This window comes from Loxodonta africana, chromosome X (genome assembly GCF_030014295.1).
Source record: "Loxodonta africana isolate mLoxAfr1 chromosome X, mLoxAfr1.hap2, whole genome shotgun sequence".
Classification (NCBI taxonomy): domain Eukaryota; kingdom Metazoa; phylum Chordata; class Mammalia; order Proboscidea; family Elephantidae; genus Loxodonta; species Loxodonta africana.
In genome coordinates, this window is record NC_087369.1 from 125,491,841 (window position 1) to 125,500,939 (window position 9,099).

The window sequence follows — 9,099 nt, forward strand, 5'->3', positions numbered from 1 at the left end:
TCTTCTTCCTAATAGGTTATAGCCAAGAAACCCTATGGAGCAGTTCTACTCTGTAACACATGGGGTCACCGTGAGTCAGAATTGACTCTGCAGCAGTGAATTTGGTTTTTTGTTTTTGTGTAAGGTTACAGCCAAGAAAACCCTATGGAGGTCAGTTCTGCTCCATAACACACGAGGTCGCCATGAGTTGGAATCAACTGCAGCAACGGGTTTGGTTTTTCGTTTTTATGTATGTTTTACTCTGTGTAAGATTGGTATGCTGTATTAGCCAAGAAAAACCAAAAATGGATTTATTTTATTGTATCTAATTAATCTAGCCATTTTATTTTTGGCGAGAAAGGGAATTCACTTCCCCGAAATATTTCCTCTGGTTGATAATTCTTGAAGTTAGTTGAGTGTTATGGTTTTTAGTCCAGCTGCTAATGATGCGGCATTCCTGTGCTCCAGAGAGAAGATTTTAGGAGTGTGAACTCCTCTTCATCAGCTTGTCTTCTGTTCTAACAAGAGCTTTTGCTCATTTCAAAGCGCCAGCTCTAGCCTGATTCTTCTCAGAGTGAGCACTTTAGGGTTGTGTGAGTAGACCAGGCGGTCTCCTCTGACTCAATCCTTATATTTAGGTGAGAGAGATAATGTGATGGAAAACGGCGATGCTGACTGAAAAAACCTATCACCAGGTAAGATTGGATGGCATCATAGGAAATCTGTGGTTTCAAACCAAGTGTAACACATGGCTAATCTGGGAAAACAGGCTTTCTTTCTGGGATTCAATGGATTAAGGGAAAAGAGTTGAGAGACAAAGAGGTGGCAAGTATACAGCAAACCCAGTCAAAGAATGGCGACTCAACAGCCTGAAGGATCTGTTTTAGGAAGAATTCACAGACCACCACTGATACCAGTGCTAATGTAGAAATGAGGAAGTAAGGAAACAGCTAGGTGGGGAGAAGGAAGGGAGATAGCCACCAGGAAGAGAATCTACTGTGACAGTCTAGGTAGAGGAGGGAGAGGAACTATAGTTAGGGGAAAAGTTAGTTCCCCATAAGATACTAGTGAAGTTTTCATGACATATCATGAAGCACATGGCAAAGAAAGGGTCTGTTTAACAATGGAGTAATCAAAGAACTGCACAAGTTCACAGCACTACTTCAGTGCTTTTTCCCTGACTTGATATGGTTTCATGCTTAGTGAACCAAATCATTGGCCTGATTTGTTTAGGGCAGTGCTGTCTGTTAGAAACATAATGTGAATTACATATATTATTTTAAATTTTCAGGTAGCCAATTTAAACACGTAAAATGAAATTAATTTTAATAATATGTTTTATTTAACCCAATGTATCAAAAATACCATTTTAACAAGTAATCGATATACAAAAATATTAATTAGGTATAGTACGTTCTTTTTTTTATTCTAGTACTTCGAAACCCAGTGTGTATTTTGCACTTACGGCATATCTCAACTTGGACTGACCACATGTCACCTGCTCAATAGCCACATGTGGCTAATGGGGCTAAAAGACTGCCATACTGGAAAGTGCAGGCTTAGAGGAACCTTCTTCACACCACAGCCCATGAAGTTGTCTTGAAAACAAAACAAAATGGAATCTGGTCACATCTCTAGATCAGCACTGTCCAGTACACTAGTCACTAGCAACATGTGATGATTTAAATTTAAAGAAGTTAAAGTAAATAAAAATAAAAATTCATATCCTCAGTTACCCTAGTCACATTTCAAGTTCTCAATACCACACATGGCTGGTGGCTACCCTATTAGACACAGCAGGTTTAGAGGTTTAATGCCTCTCTCCTCTACATTGAAAACTAAAGAGAGGCTCATGTCTAAATCACAGGAAATTTATATTACCTCATTTTATTTTTTTTTCAAACGAGAGCAAACATTTCTCCTTTTTCATTTCATTCCAAAATCCTCTCCTACCTTGTGAACCTGTACGTCCTCCCCTGTAAAAATCCCTTCCCATGTCCTGCCTACAGGATGCACAATTGTCTAAGAGAATCCTGGAAAATTCAGTCAATTATGTGGATAGCCCTTCTCTCTCAATAATTGCATTTTTTCACGTTTTGTAGTGATATTTCGCATCTTGTATTTTGAATATGTGGCAGACCCGGAAAAAAGTGGTGAGGAGCGAATTTCTGAAAATGCTGACATGTCTTCTAAAACATCATCTTAGCTGGCACTATGACAATTGTAGAATGTGCACTTTGGAAATTAAGAAAGAAAGAAAGAAAAATGCAAACATGTAGCAATCTTCTCTTTTCTCCTTTTCCTACATTTCAGGCATTGCTTTTTTTTTTTTTTTTTTTTTTCCTTGTCAGTGCTCTGGGCAGTGTTCTAACTTGGTATTTGCAAGTCAATGGCAAGGCCTGCTCAGTGCTGAGGGAATTACATAGTCACAGACAATTAGCCTTTTAAAAGGTCTGCTGCTTGGAAATTTGCCACTAAACTCAGTATAGCCTCAGCACATAGTGTAAATTTTTAATGATTATAGCTTTTCAAATTCAGCCTTTAACAAATCTTATAGTAGTGTTTTGAAACTTTTAAATTAGACATAACCCAATTAGGTTGGTATTTGATTAAACTGAACTGCCACTTCACTGAAGGGTTTAAATAAATCAACACTAATATGCTTTTATTACAGTAAATAAAGTTACGTCTATATAGTTCAAATGTCAATTCTCACACATGGCTCTTGAAAATTAAGTACTCCCTGCACTCTGAATAAACAAATCTGATATTAATTTGGGGGAAACTATCGATTTCTTTTTATAGGACTGTAGGAATATTTTACCCGAAAACTCAACAAGTTTTTCTCTTTTTGTCCAAGTATTTGTTGAATTATAAAACCACTCTCAGAGTTGTCCTGATAATGGTCCTGATGAATGGTGTTTACTCTCTAAAATGCAATATTGACTGATGCTTAAAAGAATTGTTGTTGGAGGGGGTTAGAAGCTGCCGAAATGGACATGAAAAGAGAGAGTGGAGGGAGAGCGGGCTGTCTCATTAGGGGGAGAGTAACTGGGACTGTGTAGCGGGGTGTATGTGGGCTTTTGTCTGGGAGACTGGCTTGATTTGTAAACTTTCACTTAAATTGTTGTTGGTGTTAGGTGCCGTGGAGTTGGTTCCAACTCACAGTGACCCTATGTACAACAGAACAAAACTCTCCCCAGTCCTGCGCTGTCCTCATGGTCGTTGTTATGCTTGGGCCCATGGTTGCAGCCACCGTATCAATCCATCACGTTGAGAGTCTTCCTTTTTTTTTGTTTACCCTCTACTTTGCCAGGCATGATGTCCTTCTCCAGGGACTGATCCCACCTGATAATATGTCCAAAGTATGTGAGACATAGTCTCTCCATCCTTGCTGCTAAGGAGCCTTCTGTTTGTACTTCCTCCAAGACAGATTTGTTCCTTCTTTTGGCAGTCAATGATATATTCGATATTCTTCGCCAGCACCACAATTCAAAAGTGTCAACTCTTCTTTGGTCTTCCTTTTTCACTGTCCAGCTTTCCATGCATATGAGGTGATTGAAAATACCATGGCTTGGGTCAGGCGCACCTTAGTCCTTAAAGTGACATCTTTGCTTTTGAACACTTTAAAGAGGTCCTTTGCAGCAGATTTACCCAATGCAATGCGTTTGATTTCTTAGCTGCTGCTTCCATGGGTGTTGATTGTGGATCCAAGTAAAATGAAATCCTTGACAACTTCAATCTTTTCTCCATTTATTATGATGTTCCTTATTGGTCCAGTTATGAGGATTTTTGTTTTCTTTATGTTGAGGTGGGATCCATACTGAAGACTCTAGTCTTTGATCTTCATCCGGTAAGTGCTTCAAGTCTTCTTCCCTTTCAGCAAGCAAGGCTGTGTCATCTGCATATCCCAGGTTGTTAATGAATCTTTCTCCAGTCCTGGTGCTATGTTTCTTCTTCCTATTGTCCAGCTTTTCAGATTATTTGCTGAGCATGCAGACAGAATAAGTATGGTGAAAGGATACAACCCTGATGTACACCTTTCCTGATGTTAAACCATGCAGTATCCCCTTGTTCTGTTCTAACGACTGCCACTTGGTCTATTTACAGGTTCTACATAAGCACAATTAAGTATTCTGGAATTCCCATTCTTTGCAATGTTATCCATAATTTGTTATGATCTACACAGTTGAATGCCTTTGCATAGTCAATAAAACACAGATAAACATCTTTCTGATATTCTCTGCTTTCAGCCAAGATCCATCTGACATCAGCAGTGATATCCCTTGTTTCCTGTCTTCTTCTGAATCTAGATTGACTGTCTGGTAGTTCCTTGTGGATGTACTGCTGCATCATTTTTTTAATGATCTTCTGTAAAATTGTACTTGTGTGTGATATTAATGATACTTGATAATTTCTGCATCCTTTTGAATCACTTTTCTTTGGAATGGGCACAAATAGAGATCTCTTCCAGTAGGTTGGCTAGGTAGCTGTCTTCCAAATTACTTGGCATACATGAGTGAACTCTTGTAGCATTCCACCCATTTGTGGAAACATCTCAATTGTTATTCTGCCGATTCCTGGAGTCTTGTTTTTCACCAATGCATTCAGTGTAGGTTGGACTTTTCCCTTCAGTACCATCAGTTCTTGACCATATGCTACCTTCTCAAATGGCTGAACATTGACCAAGTCTTTTTGGTAAAGTGATTTTGTGTATTCCTTCTATCTTGTTTTCATGCATCCTGTATCATTTGATATTTTGCTCATAAAATCCTTCAAAATTACAACTCAGGGCTTAAATATTTTCTTCAGTTCTCTCAGCTTGAGAAATGCTGACTGTGTCTTCACTTTTATTTTTCTACCTCCAGATTTTTGCACATTTCGTTCAAATACTTTACTTTGTCTTCTTGAGACAGCCTTTCAAATCTTCCGTTCAGCTCTTTTACTTCATCATATCTTCCATTCACTTTAGCTGCTCTACATTCAAGAGCAAGTTTCAGAGTCTTTTCTGGCATCCATTTTGGTCTTTTCTTTCTTCCCTGTCTTTTTAATGACCTTTTACTTTCTTCAGGTATGATGTCCTTAATGTCACCCCACAACTCATCTGGTCTTCAATCATTAGTGTTCAATGTGTCAAATCTATTCTCGAGATGGTCTCTAAATTCAGGTGGGATATACTTTGGCTCTTGTGGACTTGTTCTGATTTTCTTCAGCTTCAACTTGGACTTGCATATGAGCAATTGATGGTCTATTCTGCAGTCAGCCCCTGGCCTTATTCTGACTGATGATACTGAGCTTCTCCATCATCTCTTTCCATTTGATGTGGCCGGTTTCATTCCTGTGTATTCCATCTGGCAACATTCACGTTTATAGTCACCGTTGATATTGTTGAAAAAGGTATTTCCAATGAATAGGTCATTGGTCTTGCAAAATTCAATCATGCGATCTCTGTCATTGTTTCTATCACCAAGGCCATATTTTCCAGCTACTGATCCTTCTTTGTTTTCAACTTTCGCATTCTAATCACCAGTAATTATTGATGTATCTTACTTAGATTTTTGATCAATTTCAGGCTGCAGGAATTGGTAAAAATCTTCAATGTCTTCATCTTTGGAATTAGTAGTGGTTGGTGTGTACATTTGAATGATAGTCCTATTAACTGATCTTCCTTGTAGGTGTATGGATATTATCCAATCACTGACAGTGTTGTACTTCAGGATACATCTTGAAATGTTACTTTTGACAATGGATGTGATGCAGTTCCTCCTCAATTTGTCGTTCCCAGCATAGTAGAACATATGATTATCCAATTCAGAGTGGCCAATACCAGTCCATTTCAGCTCACTAATGCCTGGGATATTGATCTTCAAGCATTCCTTTTCATTTTTGACACTTCCAGTTTTCCTAGATCAATACTTTGTAAATTCCATGTTCCGATTATTAACAAATGTTTGCAGCTGTTTTTTTTTTTTTCTCATTTTGAGTTGTGCCACATCAGCAAATGCAGTTCCTGAAAGCTTTACTCCATGCACATCCTTAAGGTCAACTCTAATTTGAGGAGGCAACTCTTTCCCAGTCATATTTTGAGGGCCTTCCAACCTGAGCGGCTCATCCTCCAGTACTATAGCAGACACTGTTCCATTGCTATTCATATGGTTTTCACTGGCCAATTTTTTTTAATATAAGTAGATCATTAGGTTGTTCTTCTTCATCTGTCTTAGCCTGGAAACTCTGCTGAAATCTGTCCACCATGGGTGACCCTGCTGTTATTTGAAATACTGGTGGCATACCTCCCAGCATCACAGCAACATGCAAGCCACCACAGTACTACAAACTGACAGATGAGTGGTAGTTAAGGGAATAGCTGAAAGAAATCTTTTTCATTCCAACAAGATAAAATTGTTAGCAGACCTTTGGCTGCTTTGCTTCCTCTATCTGCTACCATTTATTTGCATTGTTTGCTCAGTAATAGATTTTCTATTGCAGATAGTCTTCATAAAATGTTAACTGGCATCAAGTGGCAGAAAAAAAATCCTATGTGTTTTTCTCCATAAGCATGACATGGTGAATTTCAATATCTCATTTAAGGGTAAAGAATGCTTTTTTTGAATGCAGGACTTGTTGTTGTTAGGTGCCGTTGAGTTGGTTCCAACTCATAGTGACCCTATGCACAACAGAATGAAACACTGCCCAGTCTTGTGCCATCCTCACAATTATTGCTATGCTCAAGCCTGTTGTTGGAACTACTGTGTCAGTCTATTTCATTGAGGGTCTTCCTCTTTTTCGATGACTCTCTACTTTACCAAGCATGATGTCATTCTTTAGGGACTGATCCCTCCTAATAACATGTCCAAAGTATGTGAGACATAGTCTCAACATCCTCACTTCTAAGGCGCATTCTGGCTGTACTTCTTTCAAGACGGATTTGTTCGTTCTTTGGGCAGTCCATGATATATTCAATATTCTTCTCCAACACCACAATTCAAAGGCATCAATTCTTCTTCTGTCTTCCTTATTCATTGTCCTTATTCATTGTTCATATGCATATGATGTGATTGAAAATACCATGGCATGGGTCAGGTGCACCTTAGTCTTCAAGGTGACATCTTTGCTGTTCAATACTTTAAAGAGGTCCTTTGCAAATTTGCCTAATGCAATGCATCTTTTGATTTCTTTAGTGCTGCTTCTGTGGGTGTTGAGTGTGGATGCCAGTAAAATGAAATCCTTGACAACTTCAGTCTTTTCTCTGTTTATCATGATGTGGCTTATTGGTCCAGTTGTGAGGATTTTTGTTTTCTTTATGTTGAGGTGTAATCCATACTGGAGGCTGTGGTCTTTGATCTTCATCAGTAAGTTCAAGTCCCCTTCACTTTCAGCAAGCAAGGCTGTGTCATCTGCATAGCGCAGGTTGTTAATGAGTCTTACTCCAATCCTGATGCCTTGTTCCTCTTCATATAGTCCAGCTTCTCTGGTTATTTGCTCAGCATACAGGGTGAATACATGCGGTGAAAGATACAACCCTGATGTACACTTTTCCTGACTTTAAACCATGCACTATCCACTTGTTCTGTTGGAACAACTGCCTTTTGATCCACGTATAGATTCCTCATGAGCACAATTAAGTATTCCAGAATTCTCATTCTCCACAATGTTATCCATAATTTGTTATGATCCACACAGTTGAATGCCTTAGCATAGTCAATAAAACACAGGTGAACATCTTTTGGTATTCTCTGTTTTTAGCTAGGATCCATCTGACATTGGCAATGATATCCCTGGTTCCACATCCTCTTCTGAATCCGGCCTGGATTTCTGGCAGTTCTCTGTTGATATACTGCTGCAGCCACTTTTGAATGATCTTCAAAAAATTTTACTTGTGTGTGATATTAATGGTACTGTTCTATAATTTCCACAATTGGTTGGATCACTTTCCTTGGGAATAGGCATAAATATGGATCTCTTCCAGTCGGTTGGCCAGGTAGCTGTCTTCCAAATTTCTTGGCATAGATCAGTGAGCACTTCCAGTGCTGCATCCCTTTGTTGAAACATCTCAATTGGTATTCTGTCAATTCCCAGAGCCTTATTTTTCACCATTGCCTTCAGTGCAGCTTGGATTTCTTCCCTCAGTACCATCAGTTCTTGATCATATGTTACCTCTTGAAATGGTTGAACATCGACCAATTCTGTTTGGTATAGTGACTCTGTGTCCTTCCATTTTCTTTTGATGCTTCCTGCATGGTTTAATATTTTCTCCATGGAATCCTTCAGTATTGCAACTTGAGGCTTAAATTTTTCCTTCAGTTCTTTCAGCTCGAGGAATGCTGAGCACGTTCCTCCCTTTTGATTTTCTATCTCCAGGTCTTTGCACATGTCATCATAATACTTTACTTTGTCTTCTCGAGCTGCCCTTTGAAATTTACTATTCATCTCTTTTACTTCATCATTTTTTCCTTTTTGCTTTATCTACTTGACATTCAAGAGCAAGTTTCAGAGTCTCTTCTGACATCCATTTAGGTCTTCTCTTTCTCTCCTGTCTTTTTAATGACCTCTTGCTTTGTTCATGTGTGATGTCCTTGATGTCATTCCACAACTCATCTGGTCTTCAGTCGTTAGTGATCAACACGTCAAATCTATTCTTGAGATGCTCTCTAAATTTAGGTGGAATATACTTAAGGGTGTACTTTGGCTCTTGTGGACTTGTTCTAATTTTCTTCAGCTTCAACTTGAATTTGCATATGAGTACTTGATAATCTGATCTGCAGTTGGCCCCTGGCCTTATTCTGACAGATGATATTGAGGTTTTCCATCGTCTCTTTCCACAGAGTTAGTCAATTTGATTCCTGTGTCTTCCATCTGGCGAGGTCCATGTGTATAGTCACCGTTTATGTTGGTGAAAAAAGGTGTTGCAATGAAAAAGTTGTCGCTGGTCTTGCAAAATTCAATCTTGTGATCCCCGGCATCATTTCTATCACCAAAGTCTTATTTTCCAACTACGAATTGTTCATCTTTGTTTCCAACTTTTGCATTGCAATCACTAGTAATTGTCAGTGTACCTGATTGCATGTTTGATCAATTTCAGACTGCAGAAATTGGTAAAAATCTTCATTTTCTTCATCTTTG